A 22,918-nucleotide genomic window follows, 5' to 3' on the forward strand; every position below is an offset into this window, starting at 1 on the left:
TGAAATCCTGCAAGCTAGAAGAGATTGGGGGCCTGTATTCCACATTCTTAAAGAAAAAAATCTTCAGCCAAGAATTTCAAATCCAGCTATACTAAGCTTTCTAAGTGAAGGAGAAATAAGATCCTTTTCAGATAAGCAAATGTTGAGGAAATTCATTACTACTAGAACTGCCTTACAAGAGATCTTGAAAGGACCACTAAATGTAGAAAGGAAAGGCCACTATCAACTAATATGAAAACACACTTAAACACACAGACCTGTGTCACTATAAAGCAACACACAAGCCAACATCATAAGCAGCTAACAGCACAATGACAGGATCAAATCCACACATATCAATACTAACCTTGAATGCAAATGGCCTAACGGCCCATTTAAAAGGAGCAGGTGACAAATTGTATAAAAAAGCAAGACCTAATTGTATGTTGTCTTCAAGAAACCCATCTCACGCATAATGAGACTCATGGGTTCAAAATAAAGAGATGTAGGAAAATATGCCAAGCAAGCAGAAAACAGAAAAAAGGAAGGCTTGCAATCCTAATTTCAGACAAAAGAGATTTCAAAACACAAAGATGAAAAAAGACAAAGACATTAAATAATGGTAAAGGGTTCAATTCAACAAGACCTAATTATCCTAAATATTTATGCATCCAACACAAGGGCACCGAAATTCATAAAGTGAGTTTTTAGAGTTGTCCAAAGAGGCATAGACTCCCACACAATAATAGTGGGAGACTTCAACCCTTCACTGACAGTATTAGACTGATCATCAGGGCAGAAAATTAACAAAGATATTCAGGACCTAAACTCAACATTGGATAAAATGGATTTGATAGACCATTACAGAACTCTCCACCCCAAAACAGCAGAATATACATTCTTCTTAAAACCACATGGCACATACTCTAAAATCAACCACATAATTGGACATAAAGCAATTTTCAAGAAATGTAAAAAATGGAAATCATATCAAACACACTCTTAGACCAAACAGCACTAAAAATAGAAGTGAATACTATGAAAATCACTCAAAACCATGCAATTACATGGAAATTAAACAACATGCTTCTGAATGACTTTTGGGTGAAAAATGAAATTAAGCCAGAAATCAGGAAGTTCTTTAAATATCACAGGAACAAAGATACAACATACTAGAATCTCTGGAACACAGCTAAGGCAGTGTTAAGAGGGAAATTCATAGTACTAAATGCCCATATCAAAAAGTTAGAAAGATTTCAAATTAACCACCTAACTTCACAAATGAAAGAATTAGAGAAGAAAAAAACGAATAAACTCCGAAGCTAGTAGAAGATGAGAAATAACAAAAATCAGAGCTGAACTGAAGGAAATCAAGACATAAAAATTCATTCCAAATATCAAAAAATCCAGAAGTTGTTTTTTAGAAAACAATGAATAAAATAGATAAGCCACTAGCTAGACATAAAAGAAAAGAGAGAAGATCCAAATAAACAGAATAAGAAATATTGAAAGGAGTGTTACTACTGACCCCAGAGAAATAAAAACAACCATCAGGAACTACTATGAATACCTCTATGGACACAAACTAGAAAACCTAGAAGAGATGGATAAATTTCTGGACACATACACCCTCCTAAGACTGAGCCAGGAAGAAATTAATTCCCTGAACAGATCAATAATGAGCTCCAAAATGGAATCAGTAATAAATAGCCTACCAACCAAAAAAAGCCTGGGACCTGATGTATTCACAGGTGAATTCTACCAGATGCACAAAGAGGAGCTCATACCATTTCTACAGAAAGTATTCCAAAAAACTAAGTAAGAGGGATTTTCCCCAACTCATTTTATGAGGCCAGCATCATCTTGATACCAAAACCTGGCAGACTCACAACAAAAAAAGAAAACTTCAGGCCAATATCCTTCATGAACATTAATGCAAAAATACTTAACAAAATACTTGCAAATTGACTTCAGCAGCACATGAAAAAGATAATCCACCATGATGAAGTAGCCTTCATGCCTGGGATGCAAGTTTGGTTCTACATTCGCAAATCAATAAATGTGGTTCGTCACATAAACAGAAAGAAAAAAAACACACATTATTTTCTCAATAGATGTAGAAAAGGCTTTGATAAAATTCAACACTCCTTCATGTTAAAAACTCTCAATAAACTAGGTATTGAAGAAACATACCTCAAAATAATGAGAGCCATCTACAGCAGACCCACAGCCAACATTTTACTGAATGGGCAAAAGCTAGAAGCATTCCCCCTGAAAACTGGCACAAGACAAAGATTTCCTCTCTCACCATTTCTATTCAACATTTTATTGGAAGTCCTAGCCAGAGCAATCAGGCAAGAAAAATAAATAAAGGGCACCCAAATAGGAAGAGAGGAAGTCAAACTGTGTTTGTTTGCAGACAACATGATTCAATATCTAGAAAAGTCCATAGTCTTGGCCAAAAATCTCCTCCAGCTGATAAACAACTTCAGCACAGTTTAAGGATAGAAAATCAATGTACAAAAATCAGTAGCATTTCTACACATCAACAACATCCAAGATGAGAGCTAAATCAAGAACACAATTCCATTCATAATAGTCACAAAAAGAATAAAATATCTAAGAGTATAGCTAACCAGGGAGGTGAAAGATCTCTACAATGAGAATTACAAAACACTGCTGAAAAAACTTCAGAGAAGACAGAAACAAGTGTAAATGCATCCCATCCTCATGGATAGGAAGAATCAATATCATTAACATGGTTATACTGCCTAAAGCAATTTATAGATTCAATGCTATTCCTTCAAACTACTCACAACATTTTTAACAGAATTGGAAAAACCTATTTTACAATTCATATGGAACTAAAAAAGAGCCCAAAGAGCCAAGGCACTCCTAAGAAAAGAGAACAAAGCTGGAGGCATTATGTTACCTGACTTCAAACTATATTACAAGGCTACATTTACCAAACAGCAAGGTACTGGTAAAAAAAAAAAAAGTACATAGACCAATGGAACAGGATAGAGAACCCAGAAATAATGCCACACATCTATACCATCTGATCTTCAACAAATCTGACAAAGATATGCAATCGGGAAAAGACTGCCTATTCAATAAATGATGCTGGGATAAATAGCTAGCCATATGCAGAAGACTGAACTGGACCCCTTCCTTAAGCCATACTAAAAAATAAACACAAGTTGTATTAAAGACTTAAGTGTAAAACCCAAAACTATATAAACCCTGGAAGACAACCTAGGCAATACCATCTTGAACATAGGAATGGGCAAAGATTTCATGACAAAGACACCAAAAGCAATTACAACGAAAGCAGAAACGTACAAATGGGATCTAATTAAATGTAAGAGCTTCTGCACAACAAAAGAAACTATCAACAGAGTAAACAGACAACCTAGTGAATGGGAGAACATATTTGCAAACTACGCACCTGACAAAGGTCTAATATCAAACATTTATAAGGAATTTAAACTAATTTACAAGAGAAAAACTAACAGCCCCATTAAAAAGTGGGCAAAGGACGTGAACAGACATATCTCAAAAGAAGACATACATGTGGCCAACAAGCATATGAAAAAAAGCTCAGTATCACTGATCATTAGACAAATGCAAATCAAAACCACAATGAGATACCATCTCACACCAGTCAGAATGGTGATTATTAAAAAGTCAAAAAATAAAAGATGCTGGCAAGTTTGCAGAGAAAAGGGAACACTTATACACTGTTGGGAGTGTAAATTAGTTCAACCATTGTGGAAAGCAGTATGGCAATTCCTCAAAGAGCTAAAAGTAGAACTACCATCTGACCCAGCCATCCCATTACTGGGTATATACCCAGAGGAATATAAATCATTTTACCATAAAGACACATGCACATGAATGTTCATTGCAGCACTATTCACAATAGCAAGGCATGGATTCAACCTAAATGTTCATCAATGACAGGTTGGATAAAGAAAATTTGGCACATATACACCATGGAATACTATGCAGCCATAAAAAAGAATGAGATAATGTTTTTTACAGAAGCATGGATGGAGCTGGAAGCTATTATCGTTAGTAAATTACTGCAGGAACAGAAAATCAAATACCACATGTTCTCACTTGTAAGTAGGAGCTAAATGCTAAGAACTTATGAACACAAAGAAGGAAACAACAGATAATGGGGCCTACATGAGTGGGTAGGGTGGGAGGAGGGAAAGGAGCAGAAAAGATAACTGTTGGGTACTGGGCTTAATACTTTGGTAATGAAATAATATGTACAACAAACCCACGTGACATGTGTCTACCTATGTAATAAACCTTCACATTTACCTCCAGACCCAAAATAAGAGTCAAAAAATGAAAGTTGGAAGAGTTGCATGCCAAGGTGTTGACAATAATTATACAGGGGCAATGAAATTATGATTACTCCTTTTTCTTCTTTAGTTACTTTCTGTATTTTTTCAAAATATCCACAAAACAACTTGTATCATTTTTGAAATCAGAAATAAATACCTAAATAACAGAATAGAGAATAATTAAAATCCAGTTTTGAAAGCAGTACTTTGCCAAGCATCTTCCTTGACTAGTCTCTGCTATCTGTTTTAAGTGACAATTTAGAAATTGTTTCTATATTACCATCTCTTGGTGCTGGATCTGTCACACTATCTCAGATAGTTTCATATTTAGACCAGAATGATGCATGGGGTGGTTTAAACCTAGCACCCATTTTCTTCCAGAAGCAATAGAACTGCTGTGGGTACAAATGATGGTCAAACACTACACATTATTCTATGGAAAGAGGCCAAATTCTAAAGAGTAATGGTTCCAGGTAATGGTTTTTTGGACGAACTATGATTTCTCTTGCCTAAAGAGAATAAGGAAAGGCAAATTACATGCTACATGATAGGTTTTTTACAGATAACTCTCAATTATCCATGCAATGTTGCATCCATTGCCAGAAGGAAGGTTAACACCCTAAACCTGCTGGGCCCCTGAGCTCTGGGCAGTGCAATCTCTGTGCAGACAGCTGTACACTGTTCCCTCAACCAGTACCTCCACCCACTTTGCTATTCATAAAATGTAAAGAGAAGTGCTAGAGATGAGGTTTGAAGTGGCCCCATTTCATGTCTCTGTGTAGAAATGTTCCTTCCATTGTCCATCAATCTGAGAGGATCTAGACTTGGTTTTATACATTCATTTTAAGAGTATTTATTGATATGTGCTAGACCATGCTCTAGGTATTGCAGCTATGGCAGTTTTTTTTAATGAAAATTATTGCCCACCATGGAGCTTGCATTCTAGATTCCTTTAATAAGGAGCTAGCAGGATTTTCTACACTCACTACCTCACTCCTCAGCCCATTCTCTTCCCAATGCTCAATCTTTTCCTTTAAAACTTCTCCAAGGCTAAAAAACTCATCATAAAACAAGTTCTTGAAGCACAGATGATTGAGTATGATAGACCTTTAAAAAGGAGGCTTATGATTCTTCTCGTCTTTGTAAGAGGAGCAAAGGTTTCCTGGTGTTGTTCATAAGAGGAGCAAAGGTTTCCTGGTGATGGAACAAACGAGTCAATGTTTTCTTTCATTAAGCCAAGTTTGAGACATTGATGCACATAATTCCTGCTCTTTCTGGGTAAAGGGCTAAAGAGGATTTAAAAGCTCTTCCCTTCAACAGAAACAGCAACAAAAGAAACCCAGTTCAATTGGGATGTTTCTGGGACAGAGAGATGCATAGAGATTTTTTGACCGAGCAAAATAGAAAATAGTTTAGAAAGGCAGCAAGGCAGGGTGAGCCCTCATGCCAGAAGCATTGACATGGCCTCCTATACACATGCCAGCTTTGACTTCACCTTTTCAAACACAGAGTATCTATAGCAAGTTTGTAGGGGAAAATGAGTAGCTATTTTCTGGTCCTTTAGAAAATGACTCCAGAAGGCATTCTTGCCCTTTGCTGAAAAGAACCTTCTCCATTCCTAGGGGAAAGTATATTCTTTCCCAGGTGGAAGCAGAATGTATTTTCATTCTCCAGCTCCTACTTTCTTGTGTGAGATAAGGATGAAGACCTGGAATGTTTTCTCCATCCAAAGCCTGCTCTATGTCACTGCTGCTGGGTCACTAACAGGCATTCAGATAAATGTCACCAAAACTTCCCAAATGCTGCTGGTTATACATCAACTGTTTTAAAATAAAACTGAACCTAGCTTTCTTTTATTAAAAATAAATAGTTGAATGGTTTTTGTCAATGCTTATTTTATACAAGTTTTTCTAAATAAGTAATCAAATTGCAAATACTTTAAATATTTTAAGAAGAAAGTTACACAAATAATTCAGTATGCTATATATATGATTTGACTCATTTTAGATATGAGATGCCACATATCAGTAAAACCAAATGATAAGAGTGAAAGGGATATGATAACTGTTAAAACTTCAGTGAATAATACACACACACACACAAAGAAAAATTCTCATGAGGTTGTTGTATTCCCCAGAAAAGACAATGGTGGCATGGACTCCAGAATTTGCAGTTCCACAAATTTGGTAAAAATGATGACCCTCAATGCCTTTGAAATATCTCAAGAATGAGCTTGTAGTCATTCACTTTCAACTAGATCATGCTTCATGTCTTTTAATGGCATTGTGTCTTTGTGAAGTTGGGTTGTCAGAGGTTTCTGTGATAAAAAGAAAGTATTATACTAAAATCAATGTGAAACAGAGCATGACGGTTGGCGATGTTCCACTAGATTCCAAGCATGACCAGTTGTACAGGGTCTAACAGACATGCACATCCCATTCATCCATAATTCTGGCTAAAAATAAAAGAAAAATATTACCTTTTTTCCAATATACATTTTTTTCATGTGGCTACTGAGTTATTATGATATGAATACTTATTAAGTTGTGTAGACATAACTACCTAAGAAATGAAATTGTCAGATATTTCTTCTGATCTGGGTATGCGATGGGAAAAACAGCAAGAAACCAACGGCACTGTGGAAAGAGATTTGGGAACCTCTGACTTAGGGTTTTGTCAGTGCTGAATGAAATACGGGAACATAAACTTTTGAATTTTTAATTTTTGTGGATACATAATAGGCATATAATTTTAACATAAGCTCTCTAGGGAAGGATGGGAAGGCCTGAGGAGTCTTATGGATGGAAAAAAATAAAGGAGGCAAGAGATTTAAGTTTCTAAGGAGATCAAAGTGCAGTTGCAGCCGGAATATTGGAGCAAGAAAGTGAAAATATAAAGATTGTGCTCAGGGTAAGAGCTGGCTGAATTTAGATTTTAAAAGTGGAGCAGTTAGGAATGGCACCATGAGAGTGACTGATTCCTTTAAGCTCAGCATACGTCAAAACTAACCCATAATTCCTATACCCCAAACCTACTCATCCCCAGTGGCCTTTCAGGAAATGCTAATATCAACCACTCAGTTGGATAAACCAGATGCTAGAAAGTCAGCCTTGTCACCTTCCTGTCTTTTACTTGTCATGCCTTAGCAATGACCACATTGCAGTTACTCAGCCTCCTTTATATCTCTTGAATTATTAACTCACATTCATTTTCTTCCATTTACAGTGCCCCTGGTCTAAGCTATGGGGAAGAAAAGTATCTTAAGACAAACTGAAATGAGAAAAGGTTGTGAATTAAAAAGAAAACTAAGAGAGCTCCCTAGGGCATCTAACAAAGAGAAAACATCAAGGAGGAAGGCCAGCCCAGTATTGGTTGCTGACCAAGACAGGGATGCAAAGTACCTATTGGGTTCAGGTATAAGGAGATTGCTGAGGGTGGATGGACAAGGAGTTTTCACAGGAATTATGAGGGGAAAGAGATTCTCCTGAGCTGAGGAGTGAATTCAAAAAGAAAATCAAGCACAGTGAATCACTGGAGACATCAAGAGTAAAAATAATTCTTACAACAAGCTTGATAGAGGTAGTATAGTATATCTTTTCTGACAGAAGATATGCCATCAGGGAAAATTTTCACTTTTGTTTTTGTGGTTTTTTTTTTGTTTGTTAATTTTTGTGTATCTGAAGAGGAAGGTCTTGAGTATATTTCAATCAATAAAAAAGTTAAAAAAATGATCAGGTGTAATTTAGGAAGACAGATTCAAGAGGAGGTAGAATTGGCCAACAAGAGAGAGATATCACTTGGATTATGACAGGAAGGAAAAAAATAAATGAGTACGTGTTTAAGCTGCAAATATCACATACTTGTCTGAAATTTACACAGAAGTTATAAGTAACATTCTTCAGAATGCTTATCCTTCTCTCATAACTGAGTTAATGGGGATGTCTGTGTAATATTAAACATGATACTGGCTTTTGAATTGAATATATACATGTGTATATATACGTGTGTGTGTGTGTATATATATCAGTTATATATTTGTTGTTTTGTTGTTGTTGAGATGGAGTCTCACTCTGTCACCCAGGCTGGAGTATAGTGGCGCAGTCTCAACTCACTGCAAAGTCTGCCTCCTGGGTTCAAGGGATTCTCATGCCTCAGGCTTCCAAGTAGCTGGGACTACAGGCATCTGCCACCACACCTAGCTAGTTTTGTATTTTTAGTAGAGACAGTGTTTTGCCATGTTGGCCAGGCTGGTCTTGAACTCCTGACCTCAAATGATCCGCCTGCCTCAGCCTCCCAAAGTGCTGGGATTACAGGTGTGTGCCACCATGCCCAATATATCTTGAACAAATTCGATATATTGATACAGATATGACATGTTTGTTCATAGCTCTGTTATCGTATATTGTTCTTATTATCGATAATGTTTTCTCTTACTAAACAGTCTTTCATTGTATCATTTATCTTTTCTTTAACAGTATTTTCTTTTTGAGAAGGGCAAATTTTATGATCTAGATTTTTAACTACCCTAGTGATATGTATAAGTTTATATAATAAAATTATGCCTTTATATCTTGATCTATCAACTACGCATTGTGTCTATTGAGTCGTCACAATGAAACACGAGACAATTAGAACACATAGACATCTACCCAAATTCAGCCTTCACATTGCTCCCAATTTGTTTTGGTTATAGCATTGTTCCTTTTACTTCCAGATTCTAATTTTACATATTTCAATGATAAGTGTAATGTAATATTAATTTGAAAATGTGGACTCTTTTATTATTAATAGACTTTATTTTTATATCAGTTTTAGGTTTACCAAAAAAAAAAAAAAAACTGTTAAGAAGTTACAGGGAGTCTCCATAGACCTAATTTACCCCACCCCCAACCCACATATAGTTTCACCTATTATTAATGTCTTGCATAGTACAGTGCATGTGCTATATTTATTTATATTAGAATTCACTCTTTTTGTTGTAAATTCTATGGAGTTTGACAAATGCATGTTTTTAAGCTATAAATATCACTATTTGCCTAAAATTTACACAGAAGTTATAAGTAATGTTACTCATAATGCTTTTTTTTCCCTCGTTACTGAGTTAATGGGGATGTTGGTATAATATTAAACATGATACTGGCTTTTGGGCTGATTAGATATATCTAATGGTAATACTGTTATGGTGGCTTTTGGGCTGATTAGATAGAGATAAAAAAATCTCTAAAAACCTATAGTCATTCAATGCCAGCCTGTGAAAACAGCTGCAGGGTACAAGCTAATTAGCACCAAAGCCACCATTACAGTATCATGAAGAATTTTTCACTGCTCTAAAACTCCCCTGTGCTCCAACAATTCATCTCTCCCCGCTTCCCCAAACCCCTGGCAACCACTGATCTTTTCACTGTTTCTAGTTTTGCCTCTTCCAGAATGTTATATAGGAATCATGCTGTATATAGCCTCTTCTGATATTAATTTAAAATTTCACTTGTCAATTGCTGGTATACAGGAAAGCAAATGACTTTTGCCTATTAACTTTGTATCCTGAAATCTTTTTATGATCACTTATTAGGTCCACGAGTTTTTTTTTTATTCTTTCAGATTTTCTACTAGATAACTTGTTCATTTCAAAGAAAGTTTTGTTTCTTCTCCATATGTTTCCCCTTTATTTATTTCTCTTATTTTATTACAGTAGCTATGTTTTCTAGTACAATGTTGAATAAGAGTGGTGAGAGTGGACATCCTTGTCTTGTAACCAAAGATAGGTTGAAAGCATCTGGTTTCTAACCATAAAGTATAATATTAGCACTTTTTTTGGTAAATATTCTTTTGTCAAGTTGAACGAGTTTCCTTCTATTTCCAATTTGTTGAGAGTTTTTTTTTTATCATGAATGAGTATTGAATTATGCAGGTACATTGCCGCATCTACTGACATAATAATATAATTTTTCTTCTTTAGCCTTCTGATGCAATATATTGTATAAATTGATTTTTGAGTGTGGAACCAGACTTGCATATCTGGAATAAATCCCACTTGGTTGCAATTACAATTTAAAATCCTTTTTATACATTGTTAGAATTAATTTGTGAATATTTTGTTAAGAATTTTTGCATTTATGTTCATGAAAGATAGTGGTCTGTATTAGTCCATCCTTGCACTTCTATAAAGAACTACCTGAGACTGGGTAATTTATAAAGAAAAGAAATTTAATTGACTCACATTTCCACAGGATGCACAGGAAGCATGGCTGGGGAGGCCTCAGGAAACACAATCCTGGCAGAAGGTGAAAGGGAAGAAGGCACATCCTACATGGCTGGAGCAGAAAGAAGGGACTGAAGGGGGAGATGCTACATGCTTATAAACAACCCCATCTCCTGGGAACTCACTCACTATCACTAGAACAGCAAGGGGGACATCCACCCCATGATTCAATCACCTCCCATCAGCCCCCTCATCCAACACTGGATTACAATTCAACACGAGATTTGGGTGGAGACAAAAATCCAAGTCACATTATTTTGCCCCTGGCCCCTCTCAAATCTCATGCCTTTCTCACATTGCAAAATATAACCATACCTTCCAACAGTACCCCAAAGTCTTAACTCATTCCAGCATGTAACTCAAAAGTTCAAAATCTCATCTGAAACAAGTCTAGTCCCTTCTTTCTATAAGCCTGTAAAATCAAAAAGAAGTTCGTTACTTCTAATATACAATGGGGGTTCAGGCATTGCATACATGTTCCCATTCCAAATGGGAGAAATTGGCCAAAAAAAAAAAAAAAAAAAAACGGATGAAAGGCTCCATGATAGTCTGAAACCCAGCAGCTCACTCATGAAGTCTGGAAGCTCCAAAATATGTTCTTTGACTCTATGTCTCACATCCAGGGCATGCTGATGCAAGGGGTGGGTTCCCAGGGCTTTGGGCAACTCTGCCCCTTTGGCTCTGCAGGGTGCAACCCCTGCAGCTGCTTTCACAGGCTGGCATTGAATGACTGCAGCTTTTCCAGGTACACGGTGCAACCTGTCAGTCAATCTACTATTCTGGGCTCTGGAGAATGGTTGCCCTCTTCTCACAGCTCTACTAGGCAGTGCCCCAGTGGTGACTCTGTGTGGGGGCTCCAACCACACATTTCCCTTTTGCACTGCCCTAGTAGAGGTTCTCCATGAGAGCTCCATCCTTGCAGCAGACTTCTGCCAGACATCCAGATATTTCCATACATCCTCTGAAATCTAGGTAGATGTTAAGCCTCAACTCTTGCCCTCTGTGCACCCACAGGCTCAATACCACATGGAAGCTACCAAGGCTAACAGCTCGCACCCTCTGGAGCAGTGGCCTAAGATATTTCTGGGGCCCTTTTGGCCACAGTTGGAGCTGGAGTGGCTGGGATGCAGGGAGCAGTGTCCCAAGGTTGCACAGGGCAGCAGGGCCCTGGGCCCAGCCCATGAAATCATTCTTTTCTCTTAGGCTTCCAGGCCTGTGATGGGAGGGGCTGCTGTGAAGGTCTCTGAAATGCCTTTGTGGCATTTTCCCTATTGTTTTTGGTATTCACATTTGACTCCTCTTTACTTATGCGAATTTCTGCAGTTGGTGGCTTAAATCCCTCTCAAGAAAATGGGTTTTTCTTTTCCACCACTTGGACAGGCTGCAGATTTTCTAAACTTGTATGTTCTTCATTCCTTTTAAATGTTAAGTTCCAGTTTCAGGTACTTTATTTGCTCAAACATATGACCATACACTGTTGGAAACAGTGTAGTCACATCTTGAATGCTTTGCTGCTTAGAAATTTCTTCTGCCAGACACCCTAAATCATCACTGTCAAGTTTAAAGTTCCACAGAGCCCTAAAGCAAAGGCTCAATGCTGCCAGTCTCTTTGCCAAAGCATAGTAAGAGTGACCTTTACTTCAGTTCCCGGTAAGTTTCTCACCTCCATCTGAAACCACCTCAGCCTGGACTTCATTGTCCATGTCACTATCAACATTTCAGTCACAACAATTTAACAAGTCTCTAGAAATTTTCAAATTTTCCATCATATTCCTGTCTTCTTCTTAGCCCTCCGAACTGTTCTAACCTCTGCCTGTTACCCAGTTTGCATGTTGCTTCTACGTTTTCAGGTAGCTTTATAGCAATACCCCACTCCTGGTACCAATTTTCCCACACTGTTATAAAGAACTACCTGAGACTGGGTAATTTATTTTTAAAAAATGGTTTAATTAGCTCATGGGTCCACAGGCTGTACAGAAAGCATTACTTGGGAGGCCTCAGGAAACTTATAATCATGGCAGAAAGTGAAGGTGGGGAAGGCATCTCCTACATGGCTGGAGCAGGAGGAAGAGAGCAAAGTGGGAGCTGCTACACACTTTCAAACAACCAGATCTTGTGAGAACTCACTCGCTATAACAAGAACAGCAAGGGGGAAATCTGCTCCCATCTTCCAGTCACCTCCCACCAGGCCCTTCTTCCAACATTGGATTACAACTGAACATGAGATTTGGGCAGGGACACAAAACCAAACCATATCATGGTCTATAATTTCCTTTTTTGTAACATTTTTGTCTAGCTTTGGTATTAGATGAATGCTAGCCACACAGGAAAAGTTAAGAAGTGTTTCCTCAGATTCTGTTTTCTGGAAGGAATTGCAGACTATTGGTATGATTTGTTCCTTAAATATTTGGTAGAATCCACCATTGAAACCACCTGAGCCCAGCACTTTCAGTTTTAGAAAGTTATTAGTTAATAATTCAAATTTTAAGTCACTATAAGCCTAATCAGATTATGTTTTGATAGATATTATTTTTTCAAATAAACTTCTCCTCTAAGTTATCAAATTAGTGGGCTTAGAGATCTCCCCGAAATTCTTTTATTATTTTTCTAATATCCGTTGGATCAGAATGGTCCCTTTTTCATTTCTGTTAGTAATTTGTATCTTCTTTTATTTTTTCTTAGACTGGCTGCAAGTTTATAAATTTTACTGATCTTTGCATAGAGGCAGCTTTTGGTTTTGTTGATTTTCTCCATTGATTTCTTGTTTCTAATTTTATTGATTTCTGCTCTAATTTTTACTAGTTTATATCTTTTACTTTGAATTTAACTTATTCTTCTTTTCTAGTTCCAGAATGCATTTTACTTTATCTCTAGGAATCCTGAATTGTTTGCTGCATGAAAGCTTTACTTCTATATGGCCCACAACAAAGCGCTCACTTATTTTGTTCTAGGTTTAAAAATAGGGGAGATTTGGATTTGTTGAAGCCAGGATTTATTGTAAGAAAAAAAGCATTTTCTTGAAAGTTTCAAATACGGACTTTATATATCAGTAACAAAGCTTCCAGGATTAGAATACAGAGGTTAATAGTAGAGTAAAACTTTAGGAAGTTTGCAGAGAAAGGAAAAGGAAAAGGAGATCCCTGCCTGGGGCTGGGAACACAACCTGAAAGGGAAAAGGTCAGAGAGTAATGCTTCAGATTTAAGCTCCTATCTACCTTATCCTCTTCAACTTGAAGTCCTGGTGGAGGAAAGTAGAAAATATACCAAGGTAAGAGTCAGAAAGTCCTTACTGGAAAGAAATATGATAGCATTTTAGAAGAAATGAATTAAGGAAATTGTCACTCATTTTTACAGATTACAATTTTGCAGCCCTGGATGAGTTAAATGACTGATACAAACTCACAGAGATAGTAGCTTACAGAGCAGCAGATGAAATATAAAATTAGAGTATGGAATTATAGATTTAGACAGGATCTTACACATAATTATTTTTCAGTGTAGCAAAAGCAGTAGACAATCTTTACGAATTTGCCAAGTAACTAGGTCTTGGAGGAATTAACATTGGCATCTAGGCCCAGTGTTCTTCCATTATAATTTACTACCTGGAACTCAGCCCCTGATATCCAAACCTATGCCTCTTCTATAGAGAAAGCAAATATTTTGTTAACTCAGTGTTTTGTGATTAGATAAACTTAACAGATGCCACCTTCTAAAATTTTCTCCATCAAAGTGATTGCATTTATTTTAACTTCCAATTTATCACCCAGGAAGAACCAAATTCACACATTCATTCACTCGAGGATGCATTCATTTATGCACTTATTCATTGAGTAAATAACTTTCCCTGTCCACGGCATGCTCAGCACATTCTCAGCACTAAGGATACAGCATAAACAAAACTAATAAAATATCTGCCCTTATAGAGCTTATATTCCAGGATAAGGAAAAAAGGCAAACTATAAACAAAAAGTAAGCATATAATGGGTAGTATGGCGACAACTTCCATGGAAACTATGGAGGGCGAAGGAGATAAGAAGCATTATGCAACATAAATGGGCATGTGGAGCCTCTCTGATCAGGTGACATTTGAACAGCAATGTAAAAGGAGTGAGGAAGTTGAGAAAGTCTGTGGGAAGAGCATTCCAGGAAGAGGGAGCAGCCACTACGGAAGCCCTAGGTGTAACAGTGCTTGATGTTTTAGAAAAATAGAGAAGGGCTCAGTAAATGGGGATGAAGTCAGGGGATGAGCTTACATAGGTAGCAGGGCAATTCTGAAGGAGCTGGGAATTTATTCTGAGTGAGACGAGAATCTACTGATGAGCCTAGAGAAGCAGGGGACTTACTTAGAAAGCTGTTGCAGTTATTCCAATAAAAAGGAATAGTGGCTTGGACTTGATTTGTGGTGGTGGAGGGAATGAGAAATGCACAGGTTTTGGATATATTCTGAAGATGAAGGCAGCAAAATTTGTGATCAATGCCAGGTGCGAGAAAGAAGGAGCACAGTCAAATAATTTCTAAGATTGATTGATTTTTTTATAGTAAAAAGAAAAATCATATGAGATCATTCTCTTTTGACACAAATTTAAAGTTCAAGAAACTGGAGCCTATCCTCTCACCCCACACAATGTCACAGAGCATCTGTTTGGAAGTTCCACCACCTGACTCCCTTGCTTTCAATCCTCTTTCCTCAGTAAAAGCAGTAGCCACTGGAATCCTCATCTCTCCCCTGCTGTTCTTCTCCTGTAACACTTGAGAATGTAACAAGGTAGCAGAAAGAGTTGAAGTCAGCTGAACACACATTGATCTAGGGCAATGCTCTTATTTACATTTGACTCAAACTGTGGCCTACACACGTTAAATGCCTTCTACGGCGTGGTGTACTTAGAAGAAATGACATAACTCGACCTTGAATTCTCTTACTTTCTAGCTGTTCTTTTTTTATCTGAAGCCATATAATTCTTTTTAAATTCTCAAGGCGTTAGCATTACATAAAAAAAATTTGACTATAATTTTGTCTGAGCTGACATTTTATATTAACTTATATTCTTTTACTTTGAAATCTTAAAATCTCGCTTAAAAACAATATGCTTGCCCTTAATCTACCTAACTGGTGGCACCTTCTCATATTTTTACTTGGTTTATCCACCTCTATCTGTCAAAGTTCTCTAGAGGTCAATCCTCAAAAATCTCTATCTATACTCATTCTAGAGTCCAAACAAATTAAATTTGTAATTTTAAATAACAACTGCATACCAGCGATTCAAAAAATGTAATCTATGGTCCAGACATCGCTACTGGATTCCTGATGTGTCTGTACAACTCCATTTGGAATCCAAGAAGTGTCTTAACTTCTGCTCATCTGAAACTAAACTCCCAAGTTTACATGCTTAGAATTGTTCTTCCTTCACCCGCCCTTATATGTGCTAATATTAGGTTGGTGCAAAAGTAATTGCAGTTTTTGCCATTACTTTTAATAGTACCCTCATTCTTTCAGTTGTGAACCTGGGCTAAAAATGAGCTCTGTTTCTTTCTCATAGCCACATCCAATTGGTCAGCTGGCTCTAGCAGCCCTGCTTCCATGTATGTAGAGTCTGATCATTTTCTCACTCTCAGCTCTCAGCTCTACAGCCCTGGCCCCGTTAACATCATTTAGTCTTGGGTTATTGCAATATCCATTCTGCTTTCCCCGCTTCAGCTTCTGAGCCCTGCACAATAACCAGGGTGATTATTTTCAGTGGTAGGAGAGACATCATTCGTGTTTTTAGAATCTTCTCACAGGCTTCCTGTATCACCTGAGAAGTGGATGTCCTCACCGCGGGCCACAAGGCCTTCCCAACTACACCGTGCACTCCCCCTGGCTCTAATCTCTGGGTCTTTCTCTCTGGCGCCTCCTCTCTCTGCTCCAGCCACATCAACGCCCTTACTGGTCCTAGAAGTGGCAAGCAGGAGCCTGCCCCAGGGCCTTTTTGGAATTTATTTTCACAGATATCTATAAAGCTTCTTTCCTTATTGACTTTATTCTTAATATCACCATGTCTGGGAAACTTCTCTGAGTAATTACATAAAACAGCAGGACTCTCCACCCCCACAGACCAGCCGGGCACTCCCTGTTCCTTTGCCTGTTTTATTTTTCTTCATACACCTAACACCATCTATTACACCTTATTTTATTCGATTTTGTCTTCATTCTCTGCCTTTTTCATTAGAAAGCAAAATCCCTGAAGACTGGACTTTGCTTTGTTCTTGCTGTATTGCAGTACCTGGAATAGCACCTGAGAAGCATTAGGTGCTCACTGGGCGGAATATTGCAATGAAAGGCAAAACACAATGCTGATGTTGATAGCCACGAGCAGATAATTTAGACAAAATTCATTTTCCTAAATGCCAGAATCCATATACAAACGAGTAGATCTAGGTAACAAGCCATATTTGGGAAATGTAAATCTTTCTTTTCACCCTTTTATGGATTTTAAACTAGTCATGGTATTTTCAAAATGCACAATTCATACTGAAACCAATTGGGAAAAATATGTTATGAAAGTTTTCTAGGGTTTATGTTTGTAGTAAAATAAATTTTAGAGTGCAATCATAGCTCCTGTCTGCTAACAACTGCTGACAACTGCTGACAATATATAAATCTGTTTTAGAAATGGGCCAAAGGGTGCATTGCAGAGTATCCCTATGACATTTGATTTAAAATGATTTTTCAATAAAATGAATCCCTAAACATATTTTATTTTGACTTTTACAGTATATATATATATAATAGAGAGAGAGCACGAGACAGAGAGTATATATATATATATATATATATATATATATATATATATATATATATATATATACTGTTGTTGTTGTTGTTGTTGAGACAAGAGTCTTGCTCTGTTGCCCAGGCTGGAGTGCAATGGCGCAATCTCGGCTCACTGCAACCTCCACCTCCCAGGTACAAGCGATTCTCCTGCCTCAGCCTCCCAAGTAGCCCGGATTACAGGCATGTGTCACCACACTCAGCTAATTGTTGTATTTTTAGTTAGAGACGGGGTTTCACCAGGTTGGCTGGGCTGATCTCAAATTCTTGACCTCAGGCAATCCAACTGCCTCAGCCTCCCAAAATGCTGGAATTACAGGCATGAGCCATGGCGCCCGGCTAATATATTTTAAAATCTTGTATCAGATGTATGTTATATCAGATGTATAGACAAATACTTGCGAAACCAACTATTATTTTAATATGTAATTAAGCAAAAGCTTTAAAAAATGAAAAATGCATGAGACGAGTGCTTTGAAATGGAATCAAATGAATGTTTGCCTGCCTTGATTGACATAATTCAATGGGAAATAGAAACAGATTTCCACACCAAGAATGAAAATTATTAGCTCTTCTATCCTGATTTCAGGGCTAAAACAATACATGTAGTTGCTGATAGTAAAAGTTTTATAGCACCTTTGCTTCCCAATCAGAAATGTATTGGTGGTAGATTTTGTGACCGTGAAATGCACTGATACTGAAATATTGGTTCCATACTGAAAAGAACTATACATTTTTTGTTTAAAAGTTGATTGCCTTTAAGTAAATTGGAAAACATTAATCCAAGACTTCACTATCCTTCTTTGAAGGTCTTTGGAAAACAGTTAAAACTGGTAGGGCTGCTCCCTCCCAGTAGCAGCAGCTGGAGGAGTCAATGAACCACCCTTCTCTACAGCTGTGCTGGGAGGCAGGGGCCATGTAAGGAGCCTGAAGTGCTGCGAGGGGGGAGGAGCAGGTGGGGCCAGGCTCCCAGACTAAGGGGAGAAGCAGAAGGAATTTTACAGGTTGTCCCAAAAGCCATGCTTGATGCACATGATTTCTTCCCAGGAGCCCTAAATCTTCAGAAAAAAAAATATATTGGCATGCTTGATATAGAAGTCACCAAGGGAGACTTTCGCAGCCATGTCAGTCTTGTGGTGGAAACAGATGGTCTCTGTGGCTGCAGGGTAAAGTAGAGGGAGAAAAATTGAGGTTTGGCTTCTGAATCATGTGTATCTGAATATTAAAAGGGTAGAGAGCCTTCTAATTGAAACTTGAATCACATTTTGATGTCAGTTGTCATAAGGGATCTTTGACCTAACCTAAAGTCAGGGATTGTACAGAGGAGTGGACGATGGGATTGTACAGAGGAGTGGACCATGGATTGTACAGAGGAGTGGACGATGGGATTGTACTGAGGAGTGGACGATGAGATTGTACAGAGGAGTGGACGATGGGATTGTACAGAGGAGTGGACGATGGGATTGCACAGAGGAGTGGACGATGGGATTGTACAGAGGAGTGGACCATGGGATTGTACAGAGGAGTGGACGATGGGATTGTACTGAGGAGTGGACGATGAGATTGTACAGAGGAGTGGACGATGGGATTGTACAGAGGAGTGGACGATGGGATTGCACAGAGGAGTGGATGATGGGATTGTACAGAGGAGTGGATGATGGGATTGTACAGAGGAGTGGATGATGGGATTGTAATGAGGAGTGGATGATGGGATTGTACAGAGGAGTGGATGATGGGATTGCACAGAGGAGTGGATGATGGGATTGCACAGAGGAGTGGATGATGGGATTGCACAGAGGAGTGGATGATGAGATTGCACAGAGGAGTGGATGATGGGATTGTACAGAGGAGTGGATGATGAGATTGTACAGAGGAGTGGATGATGGGATTGTACAGAGGAACGGATGATGAGATTCCACTAAGATACTCTGGGATGGGTGTTGTGGACTTGCTGTGATGAAGAGAGAGTTAATTTTAAAAAAAGAATCAATCATTAGAGCATTATATGATTTTTAAAGGACAACTACATATTTGGAATTTCTTCATGAAGGAAGCAGGAATATTCCAAAAATTTCTCTAATTTTTTAGAGAAAAAAATGAATCTGCTAGGAGGATATTTATTGAGTGCACCCTGGAACTACTGAACGAAACCACACAATAGCTGAGTCCACAAAACCTACCAAGAGCCTACTCGCTACTTTCACGCCAGGAAAATTTTAAGGACAGGCACACCTCATTTTATGGTTTCACTTTCTCGTGCTTCACAGATAATGTTTCTTTTTTTTTTTTTTTAACCAATTGAAGGTTTGTGGCAACCCTGCTTTGGGCAAGTCTACTGCCAACAAATTTTCAATAGCACTTTCTGTCTCTGTGTCACATTTGGTGATTCTCACAATATTTAAAACTGTTCATTATTGTTATCTCTGTGATGGTGATCTGTGATCGGTGATCTTTGATGTTATTATTATAAATGATTTGGGTGCCATGATCCATGGCAGCCTTCATATACAGCGTCTGCAGGTTTTACCTGCTCCACTGACCATCTGCTCCTCTCTCTCTCTCTGTCTCTCAGTCTTTGAGTCTCCGTATTCTCTGAGACACAGTTATATTAAATCGAGCCAATTAATAATCACAGTGGTCTCCAAATATTCAAATAAAAGAAATAATTGCATATCTTTCACTTTAACTCTAGAGCTAGAAATGATTAAGCTTAATGAGGATGACGTCAAAAGCCAAAATAAGCCAAAAGCTAGGCCCCCTGCACCAAACAGTCAAGTTGTAAATGTAAAGGAAAAGTCCTTCCAGGAAATTAAAACTGCTCTTGCATTGAACACACAAATAATGAGAAAGCAAAACAGCCTTATTGCTGATATGGAGAAAGTTTGAGTGGTCTGGATGGAAAATCAAACCAGCCACAAAATTCCCATAACCAGAGCCTCATCCAAAGCAGGGCCCTAACTCTCATCCATTGTATGAAGGCTGAGACAGGTGAGGATGCTGTAGAAGAAAGTTGAAAGACAGCAGATTGATTCATGAGGTTTAAGAAAAGAAGCCACCTTTGTAACCTAAAAGTGTGAGGTAAAGCAGCAAGTGCTGATGGAGAAGCTGCAGCAAGTTATCTAGAAGATTCTTGATCACTGATGAGGGTGGCTACACGAAACAATCGATTTTCAATATAGGTGAAACAGCCTTTTATTGGAAAAAGATGCCATGTAGAATTTTCATTGCTAGAGAGAAGTCAACGCCTGGCTTCAAAACTTCAAAGGACAGGCTGACTCTCTTTCAGGGACCACTGTGGCTAGTGACTTCAAGTTGCAGCCAATGCTCATTTACCATTCTAAAAATCCCAGGGCCCTTAAGAATTATGCTAAATCTGCTCTTTCTGTGCTCGAGAAATGGAACATCACAACCTGGTTGGCAGCACATATGTTAAAAGCATGTTTTACTGACTAAGCCCACTGTTGAGACCTACTGCTCAGAAAAAATATGATTCCTTTAAGAATATTGCTGCTCATTGACAATTCACCTAGTTTCTCAGGAGCTTTGATGGAGATGTATAGGGAAACTGGTATTGCTTTCATGTCTGCTAATACAATATCCATTCTGCAGCCCATGGATCAAGGAGCAGTTCCGACTTTTCAAGTCTTATTATTAAATAAGAAATGCATTTTGTAAAGGTATAGCTGTCGTAGACAGTGATTTCTTTGATGGATCTGAACAAAGTGAACTGAAAACCTTTTGGAAAGGATTCACCATTCTAGATGCCATTAAGGACATTTGTGATTCATGCGGGGAGGTTGAAATATCAACATTAACAGGAGTTTGGAAGAAGTTGATTCCAGCCCTCATGGATGACTTTGAGGGCTCAGGATGTCAGTGGAGGAAGTCCCTGCAGATGTGGTAGAAATCGCAAGACAACTAGAATTAGAATTAGAGCCTTAAGATGAGATGAAATTGCTGTAAACTCATGATGAAACTTGAACAAATGGGGAGTTGCTTCTTATGGATGAACAAAGAAAATATTTTCTTGAGATGGAATCTAATCCAGGTGGAGATGCTATGAACATTGTTGAAATGACAACAAAGGATTTAGAAAATTCCATAAACCTAGTTGATAAAGCAGTAGCAGGGTTAGAGAGGGTTTACTCCAATTTTGAAGGAAGTTCTTCTGTGGATAAAATGCTATCAAATAGCATCATATGCTACAGGGAAATCTTTTGTGAAAGAAACAGTGTATCAATGCAACAAACCCCATTCTCTTATTTTTAAGAAATTGCCACAGGCACCCAACCTTCAGCAGCCCCCACCCTGAGCAGTCAGCAGCCCCCACCCTGAGCAGTCAGCAGCCATCAATATAGAGGCAAGATCCACACCAAGGAAAAGATTATGACCTGTTCAAGGCTCAACATTCGTTGGTACTTTTTTTTAGCAATAAAGTGTTTTTAATTAAGGTATGCACGTACTGTTTTTAAGCATAAGGCTATTAACATACTCATTAGACTACAGTATAAACATAACTTTTATATGCACTGGGAAACCAAAAAATTTGTATGACTAACTTTGTCGCAACATTTGTCTTATTGCAGTGGTCTGGAACCAAATCCACAATACCTCTGAGGTGTGCTTGTAGGTTTGTTGTTTTATGTTTTGAGATGAGGTCTCACTCTGTCACCAAGGCTAGAGTACAGTGGCATGATCATAGCTCACTGCAGTCTCGAACTCCTGGGGCCAAGTGATCATCCCACCACAGCCTCCTGAGTAGCTGGGACTACAGGAATGCAACACTACACCTCGCTAATTTTTAATTTATTTGTAGAGATAGGATTGCACTGTTGCTCAGGCTGGTCTTGAACTCCAGGGCTCAAGCAATCCTCCCACCTTGGCCTCCCAAAGTGCTGAGATTACAGGCATGAGCCACCACATCCAGGTTGTCTGTAGTTTTTTAAAACAAAAATATAATTTAAAAGATTAAAAGTTAAAATAGATTTTCACAAATATATATATCTACCATTATAGCATAATGGAGAATAGTTTCACTGCCCTAAAAATAATCTGTGTTCTGTGTATCCATCTCTTCCTTCCCCTTGGTTCATGGCAACCACTGATTTTTCTACTGTTCCCATAGTTTCACCGTTTCCAGAACGTCATATAATTGGAATCGAACAGTATGTAGCCTTTTCGGATTGGCTTCTTCTCTTAGCAATATGTATTTAAGTTTCCTCCATGTATTTTTTTGTGGCTTGATAGATCATCTCCCGTTAGCAGTGAATAATATCCCATTGCCATTAAACTTTTGTCAAGACTCAGAACGTGCAACATGAAGAGTAAACCTGAATGTGCACTGTAAGCTTTGAGTGATACTGAAGGGTCAAGGCAGGTTCCTGGTTGTCACAGGTGTGCTCCTGTGAGGCACGAAGCTGTAGTGGGGAGGCTGTGTGTGGAGAGAGGGACATATGGGAAGCCTGTACCCTCTGCTCCATTTAGCTGTGAACCTGCACTTCTCTAAAAAATAAA

This window comes from Pan troglodytes, chromosome 3 (genome assembly GCF_028858775.2).
Source record: "Pan troglodytes isolate AG18354 chromosome 3, NHGRI_mPanTro3-v2.0_pri, whole genome shotgun sequence".
Taxonomy (NCBI): Eukaryota; Metazoa; Chordata; class Mammalia; order Primates; family Hominidae; genus Pan; species Pan troglodytes.